This window comes from Pleurodeles waltl, chromosome 9 (assembly GCF_031143425.1).
Source record: "Pleurodeles waltl isolate 20211129_DDA chromosome 9, aPleWal1.hap1.20221129, whole genome shotgun sequence".
Lineage (NCBI taxonomy): Eukaryota > Metazoa > Chordata > Amphibia > Caudata > Salamandridae > Pleurodeles > Pleurodeles waltl.
Genome location: NC_090448.1, coordinates 648,447,193 through 648,464,047, shown reverse-complemented (window position 1 = coordinate 648,464,047; position 16,855 = coordinate 648,447,193). Strand labels below are relative to the sequence as shown.

At 41.1% G+C, this 16,855-nt stretch overlaps 1 protein-coding gene across 2 annotated transcripts in view; it reads right to left on the bottom strand.

The window, feature by feature from the left end:
• The window catches only part of CLASRP (CLK4 associating serine/arginine rich protein), a 664,783-nt gene extending 648,416 nt beyond the window's left edge, over window positions 1-16,367 (bottom strand). Inside the window, exon 1 of one of the 2 annotated variants that reach the window (XM_069207696.1) lies at window positions 16,209-16,367. The gene's annotated coding sequence lies outside the window, so the exon portion shown is untranslated. The remainder of the gene's footprint in view (window positions 1-16,208) is intronic. The other variant, XM_069207697.1, reaches the window with a different exon arrangement.
• Window positions 16,368-16,855: the final 488 nt, after the last annotated feature.

Genomic DNA, 16,855 nt, shown 5'->3' with positions numbered 1-16,855 from the left:
AGCGTAGTAGTGCAGCTTTCTTTTCTCAAGCAGAGAGATCAAACTGGGGAAGACCAAACCTCTCTGATAATTCCTGAAAGACCTCCCTGCTCAATCACATTGATGAAAGAACCAGAAAAACTCTGGTCAGCTAATCCACCTGGAAATTCTGTGAACCAGAGAGATGAATACGCCTCAGGAACAAACAATTAAACTCTGTCCCACACACAAATCGGTCATGCTAAACTATTCAATGCTGGAACGTTTGCACTGCCTTGATGATTCAAGTAACAAACCACCACTCTGACCAGATCTGAACTTCCTGTTGAAACATTTGGCTGGCAAAGTGAAATACAACTCTCTCCATTTGTGTAAGAGGCATATACCTCCATAGTTGACCACAGACCCTGAACCAACTGCTGTTCCAGAACTGCCCTCCACCCCAAATCGCTGGCATCTGTTGCCATCTCACCACTGGATGGGATAACTGGAACCCCTTGTTTAACTTGCTCCCTCCAGCTGCCACCACTGCATCTACAGAGATAACCGAGGATTCACTGCAATAGCATCTGAACTGTAGCTCCATTCTGACAGCAGGTAGTTCACCAATGGGTATATGTGAAGTATGAGCCATAGCAGGACCATCACTTTCAAGGACATCAACACCCGCACTCTCAACCACTGCCTGGTTGTGAATCACTAAGGTGGTAGAATAATCCTATTTCGTAATGTAGTGCCTTTATCCTTGCGTGGGGGAAAACACTTTTCCCAGATCTGTTCTGAAGTATATGCCAATGAAGTGCAAATCCTGAGGTGGTACCAACTTGGACTTTCCCTAGTTTATCAACAGTCAATGCTGTGCAACCACTCTGCACACCTCCCTGGTCTGAATGTGTGCCTTAGAAAAAAAAATCTGAACAAATAAACAAACCATCCCGATACAGAGAACTCTGAATTTCCCCAGAAAGTAAACATCTCACCAAGAGACAAATATACCTGGAACTGCTAATGTTCATTTGACACTCAAAACAGCAAAACAACTGTGGGGCAGTGTGGACTGAAACTCGTATGTATGCATCTTTTAAAAGGAGAGATGTCAAAAACTCCCTCTTTGATAAAAACAGAACAATCATCTGCAAGGTCACTATGGTAAATCTTTTGTGGGGTACAGAAGAGCTCTCTGTTTTCAGATCCAGAAGAGGTCTAAAGACTCCATTTTGTAAGACCAAATATGTCCCTTTTCCTTTCTGGTAAACTGGTAGCTTTAAAATTGCCTTTTCTTAAGACCAATTTCTGAAATGTGGTTAATAGTGCCTCTCTTTTTAATGGAGCAACTGCAAGAGGAGTTTTGCAAAACATGTTGTGGGCAACACTCTTGAAAACGTACTATATAACCTTTTCAAGTATCCAATTGTCTTTTACTGAGTCCTGCCATGCATCCTAAAAATACTTGAGGCGACTTTCAACCAGGAACATCACCTCTGCAACTGTACAGTCAGGACTTCTGGCTTGGTTGACCTGGGTCAGATGAACTAGGCTACTGGACCTGTTTTTTTTTTCTGAGGAAAGGACTATCGAGTCACACCCCCACCCTCAAAAGGGCTAACTTCCATCCTTGCTTGAAAAGATGGACCAACTGCCATGGGGGGCTGATGAACTGGGATTAGCAATTTTGCAGTCTCTGCAGATTTCTTAATCATTACCTCCAACTGAGCTCTAAACAGCTTGGAACCAGAAACTTCCAACACTCATCAGGAGATTCTTCCGTGGTGCTTCAGCTTTCAGTGGCCTTATCTAAAGCGGCCTATGAGCTGCCACAGACGAACCAGTTATTGTGGCACTCAAAGAGTCATAGGAAAGCCTGACAAGAAGTGCAACTGAGGCTCAGTCATAGCTGAATTGTTCAGAATAGCTGTTTCTTGCAGAAAAGGATTTGCTACCCCATGAAAATCCTTTATCAAGGACAGTTCAACACAGCTGATATTTGTTGCGCCTCTGATAGCAAAATTAGATGCCTGATAAGACCTTCTGATTACCAAATCAATATTTTTCTCCACAATGCATGAAGGGACAGCATCCTCAGAAATAATTGTACTCTGGGTAGAAAGATACACCATCAAGGAATGTACCTTTACCAGTGTCGGGAACTCATCAGCAAAGCCTTGCAAAGGATAACGCTTCACTAAACAACATGGAAAGGAATATCTTCATGAAGAGACAAACACTGTGGCTCTGTTTTTCTGATAATATGCACACAAAAAAAAAAAAAATACTGTCATTCTTATCTGTTGTTGGGGCGTCAGGGAAAGCCATATTATTTCTATTGTGCTGAATAGGTCTGAGATCAGTACTTCAAATGAATTGCCCCCACACCCTTGTCTTTCTCCACCACATCATCATTTGGGTCCGGAGTGCCTGGAGTGTCTATCGTATGTCTATTTAGAGAAGCTGAATACTCCCTTGCTTTAAAAGCTGTAGCTGGGAGGGCGCGACCAAGATGGGGGGAGGATAAGCCGTGTTTCCCCATCTCTTTATTCCCGCCACCAATGGGTCCCAGTTAACCGCCATGCAACTCAAGCAAGGCGAGCCCACGGTGCATACACCACCACTGAAGATTGTGGAGCACCAGAGGAGGTGTATGTGGAGAACTCCGACCCTGTTGTGTGGCCCTGGCGAGCAGCACTCACAGAGTGAGCCGAGCTGTGCAAAGTGAAATGGCGGAGGTCGCGTTACAGTGCATGTGAGACGGTCACCTGGGTCACCTCCCTTCTCTCTGAGGGCCTGCCTGCATGCCATTGCAGTCTGGATTACCCCACCCCACCTCAGTCCGGTAGAGCGGCGATCAGCGGGAGTGAAGTGCCACATGGAGTCAAGCACAGATGGCCATGCCCTACCAGAAGTGTTACCTGTTGCACATGGCCCACTCCGAGTTTGGGGCCTATGCTGGGATGCTCCTAAGGCTCTGTGCAGCAATCTGGCACACAGGAACAGTTGGAGCAATGACCCCCAGATGAAGGAGGGGCAGAGACTGCCTGCAGCCAGAAATGGAGTACTCCACACTGGTACCAGCCTCCAGAGCCCCAGGATGAACACCAGATACCCCTGGGGGGGACCCAATCATGCAACAACCTCCTGAAATAATGGTTCTACTATCAGAGAGAGACAGATGATAGCAGCTGCAGCACGGGGGCCCTGAGCACACTGCCCATTACCACTCGCACTAAACTGGAATGAGGGGACTTCTGCGACCCAAGCCCGGAGGGGGATTTACTAAAAACCCATAGCCCACTCCTACCACTAATCCACTCCGGACAGAGGCAGGCTCCGACTCAGGCCATCCTGGTGCTCAACAATAGCTACACCTCCCACCCCACACACACCCCCATGATTCGAGGGAGAGAAGATGGGGTTTCTAACACAGGGTAATTTCACTGCGTGTCCCTTACACCCACGACACACATACTACCTTAAAAGTTATTATCTTTAATGTGAAGGAACTCAGTAATCCAATAAAACACTGTGCCATTCTGTCCTACTTAGAACAATCCGGGGCAGATCTTGGACGAAACTCAGTTACTGGCAATTGGTACAGGCTGCGCTCTCACGACTTTTACAACAATTCTTCTCATCTACCCCCTCCAAGACTGCAGGTGTGACTGTGCTGGTGTCCCACTCCTTCAGTGGCAAGGTGGGATCCAAATTGGTTGAACTCAAAGGCAGGCTACTGGCGATCAGCAGTGAGAATAGGCTATCATGCATTTACACTAGGGACCCAGTACACTCCAAATGTGGACAGGGACGCTTCCTACACCATGTTGTAGCAGAGGTCATGTCAACCCAGGATAGCCTGGGGCTTGGGAGTGGGGGGAGGGGTACAGGGTGGGCTCAATCTATTGGTCAACAATGACCTTGTTAGATCAGCAAAATGCTCTGGACACACTGGAGCCCTATGCCAGGAGGGAACGAAATGGCTACAGGAGATGGAACTGAGATATCTCTGGCGCGAAAAACATTCACACATTCAGGATTACACATTTTATTCACACGTTCACAAAACGTATGCCTGCCTAGATCACTTCCTGCGTACAAAGGAGCTCCAGCAGGGGTGTGAAATTCCTATAGACGTCACCCAGGACATATTGTTAAGGGTCAAGGACAACAAGTTTTCATGTTTATTTTGTCCTCGGGACAATTAGGCCCACCTCTCTGCAGCTCAAACTCTTTGGTTGTCAATTTACAGGAAAGGGAACTGTCTGCAGTTGAGGTAATATTTGTGAGCATATGTTAATGCTGTTCGAACTTGTATTTATGGTGCATCAATGTAAAGCCTTTATTATTAGGGTGAGCTCTATAAATAAATGTTGTAAGCTTGGACTGCACTAGGGACAGTGGTTCCACCAAAAAAAAAAAAAAAAAAGTGGATGCACGCATTTGAAGAGTTTAACAGTATGAGGCTCAGAGCTCGAAAAATCCACTCGACCATGGGCGAGTCTTATTTGATTAGGTCAGCTGACACTTAACAGGTGTTCTATTCAGTTGAAAAGGTGAGGGGCAATAAAAGACGCCTTTAAATATTGTTCTAATATCACATTTGCTCTGTGTTCAAAGAACGAGGTCAAAAGTCAGTTTTTCTTGCAAATAATTTTCCTTCTGAATGCAGAGTTCCAGGACGTTGTAAGGTGAACTGTGTAACCTGCTGCTTAGAATGTAAAATGAAAGGATATAGGGTGTTAGGTTTTTCCTAACACACAACATTTAAATGACTAAGTCAACTGTGCAAACACTTCAAAATATATTTCAGTAGTTATGAAAGCCCTTTTTTATATTTCTGTGCCATGAGACATATTATAATAATATGATGAAAACAAATCAGAATACTTTAGGTGTTGATGTGCAAAGATATGTTTTCTGAAACCCAATTTTCACAGATTGTTAATAAACTATATAGTTTTAGCAGTAAAGCTGAAGGTTAGTGGCTAGGTTTTTGGACATTTATTGGAAAGTTACTATGTAACTGACAATAGGTTACCACATCATGGTTTAGCAATATATGTATTACAATTGAGTGTTTAAACCAACTGAGAAACACTCCTGCCTTGATGACAATGTTGTTAGTAAAAAAAAAAAAAAAAAAAAAAAAAAGGGAAGAAGTCCTAGGATATGTGGGCTAGATTCTTGTGATGCATGCAGCAAACCTTAGTCTACTTAATCAAACAAAAGAGTTTTTTTTACTGCAGAAATGCTGAGCTCACAAATTTTAAGGTGCAATCATGTGTGAGAATTAAGAAAAAGGTGACTGAATTATTGGCCTAGGATTACACCACTTGAGACCCGTTTATGGGTCAAGCACATTACAGTTAGGTCGAATAGATTATTTAAGTTACTCGACCTGCAGGTCTAGTACCATTTTTATGATTTTTCGAGCTCTGAGGCTATGTGTAACGCTCTTTGATTCGATGCAAATGTTTGCAGAAGCTTGAAAGCAAGATTGATGATTCCTCACTTTCAAAATAAAATGTTCGTAAAAAAATGCAACTGGGGAAAAAGAAAACTTTTGCTAAATTACTGTGAAATTTTAGGTACCATTTATTTGAAGTATCATTTAGAGGAATGTTTTGATGGATGCTAGTATTTCCAAAATATATTCCTAATGGAAAATCAATGCAACCATTTTTAACAAAATTATGTTAAACATGAAAATAAACGAACATTAGCAAAGCCAACCGACGAGATACTGGTGGACAGTGTTTTGAGGTTTGCCAATGCACGTCTTGTTTTGGCATGACTTTTGTAAAACTTTATTGTTGTATTTTGATCTCCAAAAGCACACATTGTCACAGTAGTTCCAGTCACTGAACAAAACTATTTTGTGTGCTAACATGCTCCTTGTGAAAAAGTAGAAGTAGTAGCAAAGCCTACCGACAGATGGATAGAGAGCGAAAAATAGAATTTTAATAAAAACAAAAGACCTTGGTAAATGCCCGACCTAGTTAGGGACCCAAATCTTAGAAGTGCACCAGTGGTATAGGTCTTTGCATTAACACAGAATTATGATTTTCATGAATTGACAGAAATAGACAAGGAAATCGTGCTCCTAGAAAATATTTGTGAACTGTATTTTAGCACAAGCAAATATGCTTGTGTAGACTTGCTCATTCGAAAATCTACTAAGCGTTTACAAGTTAACTTTCTTTCTAACCACTTTTTCCCAACCCTGGGAGAACTTCTAATCGTGCCTGTCAGTAGTAAGTTTCCAATGTTTCCGAGTATGGGAAAAGATTAGAGAACAGCTGGTGAAAATCCTTAAAAACATGCAAGTTAGTAGGTTTGCACAGACTCAAAGGCATTCCAACTCAAGAACTACTGCTTACTGCTTCTTACAGCCCCGGTATGCTGATCTGCAGAAAAGTGGTAAAATAAGGAAACTGTTGGTATTCAAGGACTAATACAGTATCAGCCCTGACATAATCAGAAAGGCTATTATCAGAGCTCCAATATAGTGAGATTGGTGCCATAATTTGTCACCGCACTACACGGCACCCGATGGACAATGGATTTTTTTTTTTCCAGGACAAGTAGATTTATGAAGCCGCCTGTCACACGGACAAGTAGATATTTTAATAAATTCCAGATTTAAGGGAGCAAGTGACAGGCCCTGGGTGTGCATTTTCTAAAATTATGGGAGACAGCCACATAGCTTGTGCCTTCCAAGGTTTGAACAAGGAGTTCTATACTGGGCGGACCCTGCCTCCCGAAGGACCAGGCCTCTACCTTTGAGAAGCGCACACACACACAGTGACTGACACCGGAACAGGCCTATACTCCGCCATTGGTCAACAAAAATCTCTCACGTCCCCAGTGCCGGATGGCTTTCTGGCGCTATTTCATGAAAACCTTTTGTACTACACTTACCCCTATATTGACTTGACTTCAATTCAGTAGCGGGTCCGGATACAATTCCATCCTTCAAGTTGGAGGCCTTCATAGTGGTCATTCCAAAGCTAGGGCAAGGCAAACAATGTGGCTCATACTGTCCAATATCCCTCCTTAATGTGGATATCAAATTACTCACTAGAATTTTAACTACTTGTCTAGGTCCTCTTATGCCGGGCTTAATCTCTTTGGATCAGGCTGGTCCTCCTTCTCGGCCTCAACATGCTTCCATTCTGCTGACTTCCTCCATTATGTCTATGTCAATGGGGAGGTTTTGCTTGTCTTCCTTAAATATAGGGTTACATAGCAAACAACAATCAATAAAAATATGCCACATACTGATGGGAGAAGCCCACTACTTCCTGCAAAAGAAACGCTGCTGAGAAACTAGCAATCAATCAAAAGAGGAAACCAAATTGGGAGCCTACTCCACCGCTTTCTTGTTCAAGATCAAACAGGCACTCAGTGTGGTTACTAAGGCCCAAAACCCTGCCATGGGAAGTGGAGTTTTTTTCTTGGTGATTCTTCTGGTGGGAAGAGCATTTGCTCAAGGGTAATCAATTATTGTGATTAGGAAGTCTGAACAGGAGGTAATGGCCACTAGAAGTAAGGTAGCTGGTTGGGAAGCACTAGTACAGTCCCACTAGAAGTTTACCGATTAGAGTTGGGTAAAGCAATGAAAGCTTGAGCCAGGTACCTGTCTCTGTCTCCGCTCGACGCCTTCTTTACCCCCTGATCAAAAACGGTCCAAGCTTTCATGTGGCTGGGACCTGCTACACAGGCAATAGTCTCCTATGTCAAGAACTAAAGTCAGAGAGCTTTCATGACAAGCCTTTGATGTAAAACTGACAAGAGGGAAACTGATACCCATCTAGTAGCTGAATTGTAGAGTCACATTTTCCAGCCTTGACAAAATTGTGTAATCCTAGACAAGTTTTTAATTTTACCAAGACTCTTATCTTCATGTTCACATTTGAGATAGCTTTCAAATATGTGCGTTCAAAATGTGCACTATAGAAAAACCTCTTGTATTTTAATAGACTATAATGTTCAATCTGCAATAATCTTCACTATATATATATATATATATATATATATATATATATATATATATATATATATATATATATATCTTATACATGGCAGCAGACTTGCCTCGTTGTTGACTAATGCAACTGCCAGGAGGGCTGCAGGAGCAGGAAGGCTAATAAGTACTCTTCACTGCAGTGACTTAATCTGAAGTACTGAAATGCACCTGCATACTAATGAATACACGTTTTTGAATTTTAAATAACTTCATCATATTTAAATATGAATTTTGCTGCATGACTTACATGTCAAATACTTTTAGAGCTCACCTTCTACATGGGCTTTTAGAGCCAAGCCAGATCCTCGGATCAGCTCTGGCTCAGCTCTCCGTGTTGGCCATTTTTTCTATGGCCTAGAAGCAATGGTCTCCATTAGAGAAGCTCAGAGCACCTAAATGAAGGAGTAAACAATTCCTTTATATGTATATGAAACTAGCAGCCACTGTATCAAGGCAGTTGACACCCGAGGGCACTGTAACTTAGAGATGTTAAATGAGCATGTGCTGTCTGCCTCCTCCAGGGGATGCAATGGGTTCGGAGCTAGTTGAAAGTTCTATTTTGCCCCTGTGGAGAGGTGTTGCAGGTAACCAGGTCCCAAGAAAAAGCAGAGTCGCTAGGCAAAGGGAGTTAAACCACCCTCTGCATTTAAGAGTCGCACACAATACACAACTCATTTGTGGCAGCCAAGGTAAGTCCAGGCAAGTGCAGCACAGTTCAGCTTAATTTTACGCGTACAGAGCACCCTGCAGTGGCACCAAAGGGGGCGAGGCAAGATGCAAATGAAAAGGAGGGGTTTCCAAAACAGTAAGATGAGGGATAGCAATGAAAACGCAGCAGGTGACATGTGTAACACAATGATGTGTTGTGTGGCTCTCTGCAGCGATATGTGCCAAAGGCACTGCCAAGGAGCGCTAAGACCTTCTTTGTGAATATTAACATTAAGTCGCTAGGTTAGAAAAACAAGGAAAAAAGCAAGCTTGATTTGTCATTGAAAGGAGCCCAAAACAAACTAAAGTTCTACCAAAAATAGCCAACCCATTTAGTTTGGCATCTAAAAATTAAGAAAACATGCTGAAACAAGAGAATAAAAAGTAGAAATTACATATATCAGCATGACCCTTTTTAAGTGCCAAGGTGTGTTTTTTGTGTTACAAAGATTCACATTTTTTTTTTACTAGAGGTATATGAGGCACTGACGCCTCAAGCCAAAATACTGAGGTTGACTCAGTCCGATGTACTGGACCCTCGAAGCCAAACCAAGCTGAGCTTTCATTTGTCTTCTGTCAACCACCAATGTCCCTCCCTCATGTGGAACTAGTAAAATAAGTTTATTCGGATGATAGTCTATAAAACTAATAAATACAACATGTCACAGCAATACGTTAAAAAATGTTAATCAGGAGCAATTCATTCATCTAAACAGGAATAACCTTTAAAAACCTTCCCTCTGCCAATGCAACATCAGAAAAAATCTGCATCTAAAAGGAGTGAAATTGCCGTACTACAATGATACATTTTATACTTAAAAAAGTATTAAAATAGATATGTTCCCTAAAAATATAAACAGTCAATTAATAACTACACATTAAAATGTTTAACACCTAGACTACATTTACTGTCCTCCTCTAGAAAAGCTTCATACACTTTCCTATGTAGAAACAGAATAAAAGCTGCATGAAATTTCAATAGCAACAATCGAAGAATGAGTGTTGGGTAGCATGGACAGCTACAGGTATGCACATTTTATGTACTACATTTCCCACCTATAGTTTGCAGATGATTTTAACAACAAATAGTCTAAGTAATTGGTCCTGGATTCCCTCCTACAAGCTACCTTCCCAAGTAAAAAAAGATCATCATCCTGGAAGCATTTGGAAGTCATCCGATGACTTCAGCTGATCCATCCCAGTAATTATCTGGAGAGGTAACATACCATTCCCAAATATGTGTATAGAGTGATATATTTAAATGGGATTACTAGAGTCATCACTGGAACTACTCCAGGGTTAGTTCCTCTTTACTTCAGAACAAAACATTTGACGATTATTTATTTCTGTGAGATGATCCCATGTTGATTTCAAGATTAGGCTGTATTACTGAAGGGTAGCTTCCCAATTACATCAGTCGAAAACAAGATGATCTTGCTCTACTACAGGATGGGCTCATGGTGAAATAAGGATTAGGCTGTACTAATCCAGAATGAACCTATGAGTATTTCAGGATGGGGCTGCATTGTTACAGAACAATCCTGTGAGGACTTTGGAATGAGGTTGAATTACTCAAGGATGATCCCAAAATTTTTTAGAATGGGACTTTACTAATTAATGATCACTTAATGATGGAGATGTACTACTCCAAGATTTTGGCTCTATCACTGCATGATAACTTCTATACGAGGGATGTACTACTTTAAGATAGCGTTTACCAAACTGGGTCACAAGCTGATTTTTGATGAGTGGTGAAACTCAGAAACAATAAGTCAAAATGTCTTAACTTGTCACATTAAAAAAACAAAAACAAAAAAACAACAAAAAAGGAGTTCATAGGTCAGCCTGCTTCATTCTTTTAACATGGGCAATTGTTTACTTTTCTTTCTCTGACTGCAAAGTGAGAATAGTTTTTAGAGTGAAACATGCGACAATGTAGGTTTTTTTTGCAACACACAACAAAATGTAAATACCTGTAAATGAACAATATGCAACCAGCAGTTGGGAAAGTAGAAATGAGCCATTTTTTGTAATTCTGAAGTGTAATAGAAACAGATATTTTACTGGGATCAAACCAAATTAAGACATTTACTTGGTGATGCACAAAGGGTAAATGTCACAGAAACCGGATTTCTGCAAATTTTGATTTGTGTGCTAGTTTTATCGGTAAAACTGTATGCCTGTGCAAATTTAGTGGCCATTGCAATGGAAAATGTGCTGTCTTTCAATTAAAATGTGCTACCACACGATGCTTTCGTTACAGTCAAAAATCGCTCAGCATCACTTTGGTGAAAGGCAGGTGAGCCGTGAAAGTTTTTTGTTTAAAAAAGTTGATTGTGATTCTAAAAAGTCTAGGAATCATTGCTCTAAGATGATCTTGAGTGATGTGCGTGATTAACGGAAAAAAGTGAAATCCTCAAATGTGAGACCACACTGGAGGAAACAAAATATGGGGAAACCAAATTTTAAGGAAATACAAATAAACCAATAATTAAAGGAACCACTTTAATGTAATGATCATTTTAGGGAAAAATCCAAAATTGCATGTAAATTGTGTGGCGTTTATGACTAGCTACTGTTTTTTTCATTTCAAGGATGGGTAGTGTTTAGGGGTCCTGTGGGAAGTTTTGTGGTCAGGATGGGTGGGGTTCAGGCATAGAAAGGGGATTTAGGGTACAGGAATGGTTGGAGTTTAGCAGTGCTCAGGGTTTTTAAAGGTCAGTGATGGGTAAAGGTTAGGGTTAGTGAAGAGTTTTTAGCACTCAGGATTGGGTGGAGTTTAGGGTGGTGTAAGGGATTGAGAGAAAGGTGGAGTTTAGACATAGAAATTAGTTTTAGGGTTCAAGAATGGGTAGAGTGTAGGGGTGGTAAGGTTTTTAGGGGTCATGGTTAGGTGCTGTTTAAGGGCAGTGCAGGCCTCGAAAAATCATAAAATTTTTACTAGACATGCAGGTCTATTAACTTCAATAATCTACTCGACCTAACTAATGTATTTAACCCCTAAACTAGTCTCAAATTGTGTGACCGTATGATCCAGGGCTAATGTTTTATTTTACATAGCTGCCTTTTTATTCATTAACACATGAGAGCACTTTCAAACATGCAAGTTCAGCATGTCTGTTGTAACAAAAAAATATGTTTTGTTGTAATAGACAAAACATTTGCTCTATGTATAATACAAATCTGTCCCTCGTATGGAGTATAAATGACTCCTGACTTGCCTCTCAGTTCACTAATAGCAATGCCATCAGGGCAGGAATATTTCTCAGCTCGTTTAAAACCTCACTTTCAATAAATATATTACTAGGGTATGATGTGGTGCTGCATTGTCATTTACAGACAGCACATTTCCCACTCAAAGGGCTACAAGCTCTCTCAATGATACACAGTTTTACTGATGAAACTACATAGCACATAAACACTGTTTGTTATTTGGCTTTCAGCAAAAATATGTATCATGGGCCAATTAAAGTGTTCCAATTTGTCCTCATCCAATAAATAATCTTATTTTCACAAGACAGAATTACATAAATGTGACTTCACAACTACCGAAATATGATTTGAAATGTTTGTGCAGGTCACCTACTAGCTATTTAAATGTTGTGTCAGTAAGAAAGCCTGACACAGCCTTTCACACATGTTGCACAGCACAATTTGTCTGAAAATTCTCTTCATAAAATCTTCTAACTTTGCAGTCAGAGAAAGGAAAGGAAATGTAAGAAGACAAACTGACTTTTGACCTCGGTCTCCATATGCAGAGTAAACACGACAAAATGAAAACAAGATTTAGAGGCACCTTTATTAAACTCCTGTCATTTGTCAGCTCACCAGAATGGGCCAGTAAGCCCTATAAATAGCTTGCCCTGATTAAGTCTGACTCACCATAGCGAGCGGGCGAGTAGATTTCTTGAGGCCTGCAAGGAGGTTTATTTTACCCCATTTTATGTAATTTTCTGATCTTTATTGTTGCCACAAATCCACAATTCAAATTATGTCAACAAAATACTACTTGGTGGTTTTGAAATCCGACAATCCCCCAGAAAACAACTTATAAATTTAAGAAAAAGCCTTTGAGAAAATTCACTAGACAGCCACCTATCCCAAAGATCTGCACTTGATCTTTAAAGTAAGAAACTTCACCATAAAGCCCCCTGCTGTTACTGTGGGATTCTTTGAGTTCATGTTAGTGCCTTTGGCTCTAACAGGACTCCCTGTGATCACAATATAATCTCAGTACAATGCAGGGAGACTTACTGACTCCATTCTCTATTTTAAGTCTGGTGTTAGCCAAGACCTTTTGATTTTACTAAAATTCTAAGTATAATATATTTCGCTATTGAGGCTTTCAGTCAGCCCTCTTCACCAACTGGTCTGTTACTGTGCCATTCATATTTAGCATCCATCAATTATACGATACAGGACAGTGGGTCAGCCCACTTCTGCCAATTGGCTATCTTCACCTTCAGCAATGGCATTCCTCCTGTTCACAATAAGCACATCCACACACAAAATAATTCCTTAAAGAGCAAGGCGCTACTATGGCAGTGTGTGCTTTTTGATACCAAAAATGTAAGTTTACTTTTAGCCAACAATTATTATTATTATTTTTTTCTCCCAAGATTAATGCATGCCTGGCAGGTTCCGAAACAAACTTTTGCAAAAACATTACAAAATAAAAGCATGGACCAAAAAAACAAAAAAAAAGCTGGAGATCAGTGTCAGACTTATTAGCTTTGCCACTGCTTGTTTCATATTTTAGAACATTCAAACACAATCAGGAACACACAATCTACTCAAAAAAGGCACATACATGGAGACCAAAATTACAGCGGGATGAAGAAAAGCAGCTAGTGAGGGAGAGCAAGAGAGTGTAATCCTCTGCCTTATAATATATACAGTAATAAAATACTGAAAGTGGAGGGATGAGGGCTCTATCATTCCTGGGTCTGCCTCATCCCATGTAGAGCTCTGCTGTCCAAACACAAACAATAGTGGGTCTTTCATTGTGCTAGGGATTTTCCGCCATCAAACAATGTTTTCGTGGCATCACAGCAGTTATTCCTCATAAGAAATAATAAAGTGTCAGTCATACATTAGGATTACGTATTGGTGGAGAACCACATTCTGACATTTAAAATAAATAAGCACCTAAAATGAGCAGGCATTGAGACACATATGTATATGCTGAGCCGTGAACTAAGATCAACAGGAACCCATCTGGTCCATGTCCCTTGAACTCGCAAGGCTAAATGGGGGATAAAGTGTTCACTGTAGCGGCTGCCAAGTATTGGAATTCATTTCCCTGATTATTAGGAAGGAACAAAAATGTATGACCTTCAGGAGGCTAGTCAAAACGTGGCTCTTCCCCCAGTAGCTGTCTTTTTCCCTCAATTTTTTGACACTTACTCCTCTTATACCCAGCTCTTCTATGTTACGGCCGGAATGCGCTTCATAAATACGAAAAATACAATACAATACAAACTCCCACTGCCTCCACTTTCGAAATGAGGGTCACATTCAATCACTTTCAGATAGGCTCGCACAAACACAATTTTACATTTAGAAAGCAAGGAATTTAACTGAGCCTGCCTCAGTGGTGTTGAGAGGGGAGTTTATACACCCTGCTCAGTAGAGGTGGCCAAGCCACTAACTGCTCGAGGTTGAGTTCCCCTGGAACGTCAAACCGAAACAAGCTGAGCTTTCACAGGAAGAGATGTGGACTAGGGGCTAGAGATGCCAACCCAGGTACATGGGAAAGGAGCAGTGGTGTAGCCAGTGTGTCATGGGCCCTTGTGCAAGGAAGAAGTGTCCCTGTGGCTGAAGTTTGAATTGTAAAATACAGAAATCATAACCACCCAAAATAAACATGTTCAAACTGTAGAAGCATACAAGATGAGACATTCACAACACTTTATTAGAACACTTCACAACTTCAAACCTCTAGAGCATCAGAATACTGAAAAACAACTCTGCATTATGAGGATCACAACCAATGGAGTCCTACAACATCAGAACAGTCACAGCACTAAAAAAGGCTGAAACTTACATCAAAACTCGGGAGAAGAAACATGACTATCCTTAATGTATAGTACTCTCAATCCAGCGCCTTTCACAGGCTCCAAATTCAAACATCATTGGGCCCTTAGCGCCTAAATGCAAACTAGTTTGAAGTCTGAAGCCATATACCAGAAAATATACACCGAAACAAACACATGCACTCTGATGGTTATACAACCATGGTACTCACACGGCACTCAAAACACGTAAATCTTCGCAAGTATGCACCAAGGCGCATAAAGTGAAACAAAAGCCTGTGCACAAATCTGTACAAAATTTTTATAAACATGCATCCTCGGGCACACAAACACGGTCTGGTATCCACACTGTAGGAGCTGCCCAGTACCACACTAGCATGCACACACAATTTTACATTTCTGTATTGGACGGACAACTCCACAAATGTTACTGGTGTGCATTTCAGTGGCACTGTATGCTAGTACACACACAAAACCGGTGTGTACAAAGTCCAGAATGAATATATGTTCTTTGGTTAGTCAGAGCCACTTACATTAATTCAAATTCGCGTACAAGCATGTGCACGCACATGTAGCATATGCACTTGAATAGGCAACCATTTTTGTATTTAGCACATTCTAACTCACTACCGGACTCCTAGCGCAGCAAATAATTAGCAGGCAAACTCAGCAAGTGGATTAGCCAGATCTCGACTCTGTGACTTACATGTTGTGCAAGGTACCAGCCTTAGCACTTAAAAAAAAAAAAAAAAAAAAAAAAAAAAAAAGCTATATTAACTCGGGCTCAAGCGGTTTTTCCACACCTACCACTACCTTTTGTACAGCCCTAAATTCACTGGGGTCTTCTGCGTTGCGAGGTGGGGGTCACATACATCTCAGTGCTCACCAAAATGAAATAAATAGTGTTCAGTAAAATGGCACATTGGTGTGGAAGGGAGAATCTGCTCGGACTTTTTGCATCGCTTTCCTCTACATCTCTTCCCCTGCAGGTAAACTGCCCAAAACATCACTGAAATTAACTCCCCTTTTTTTTAACCGCGACTGAAACGTAACTCTTTCTTGCCTTTTACAAACACTCGATTTCTCTGTCCAGTCTGTGGGGAAATGTTTATTGTACCCGTCCAATACATCGCACTGACTGCAGTACACCTAGATAACCCTCCTCCGATTCAATCCACCAAAACACTTAAAAGAAAACAAATGTTAATAAAGGGAAATGCGCGAAAAATGTACCCCTCAAAAACTGCAGTTATACTATACACCAGCGATAATTGCCCTGCGAGAAATTAGCCCTGTAACACGACTACATTTTACATTTTTACAAAATTACAGTTTGTGCCGTTAAGCGTCACATTTAGTTTTCGGCCGTGTAGGTTTGTGTCATGTGCAGCACTTGAAAAACGTCTCTTTTAAACGGACAGCAGAAGCCAAAAAAATCTCCATTCAAAACAGAAGCCAATTATTACCCGACTTGTCCTCCTGTCAAAGATGATAATTTGATCTCCGCGTGCCTAGTTTATAATATATTTCCCCAAACATGCACTCAAGGTATGACTGCTTGTAGAAAACTCTCTCGCAGCATAAACCAAAAGAGAGGCTGGCCAACTGAAGTAACTTCCGGCGCCACCGGAAGTACGTAACTGTCATGCATGTCGCGCAGCCCTCGTTTATTTAGTCGCATTGATTCAGGAAAATTAAAAACAAGGACATCCAGGGCAAAGGAAATGCTAACGAGAAAGGGTCCAACAACCGAATTTCTAATTGGTGCGGCAAATTACATGTTTGCTTGGAAGCACCTTCAACAGGCTTGCTTTCGTTCCAAGCATTGCATTCTGGGACAGGTAGTTGGATACTCAAATTCATACTCAACATTCACATCAATGGGAAGAAAAAACAAGAACAGTGCGGAGTAAAAGTTTTTGAATCGCCGCTTGACAGAAATTACAGGGACTGTTCATAGTTTCAGCCTGACCTCGGTTGACCGTTATTGCTCTGATAGCAGACAGCATCTGTCCGTAATTTCTACGCTGTTTCTTTTCACAGCCTTCTGGTTCACTATGCAGCTGGCAGCTACGTTCTGCAGGTAGCAGGACGGGCTTCCACTGCAGCGTCA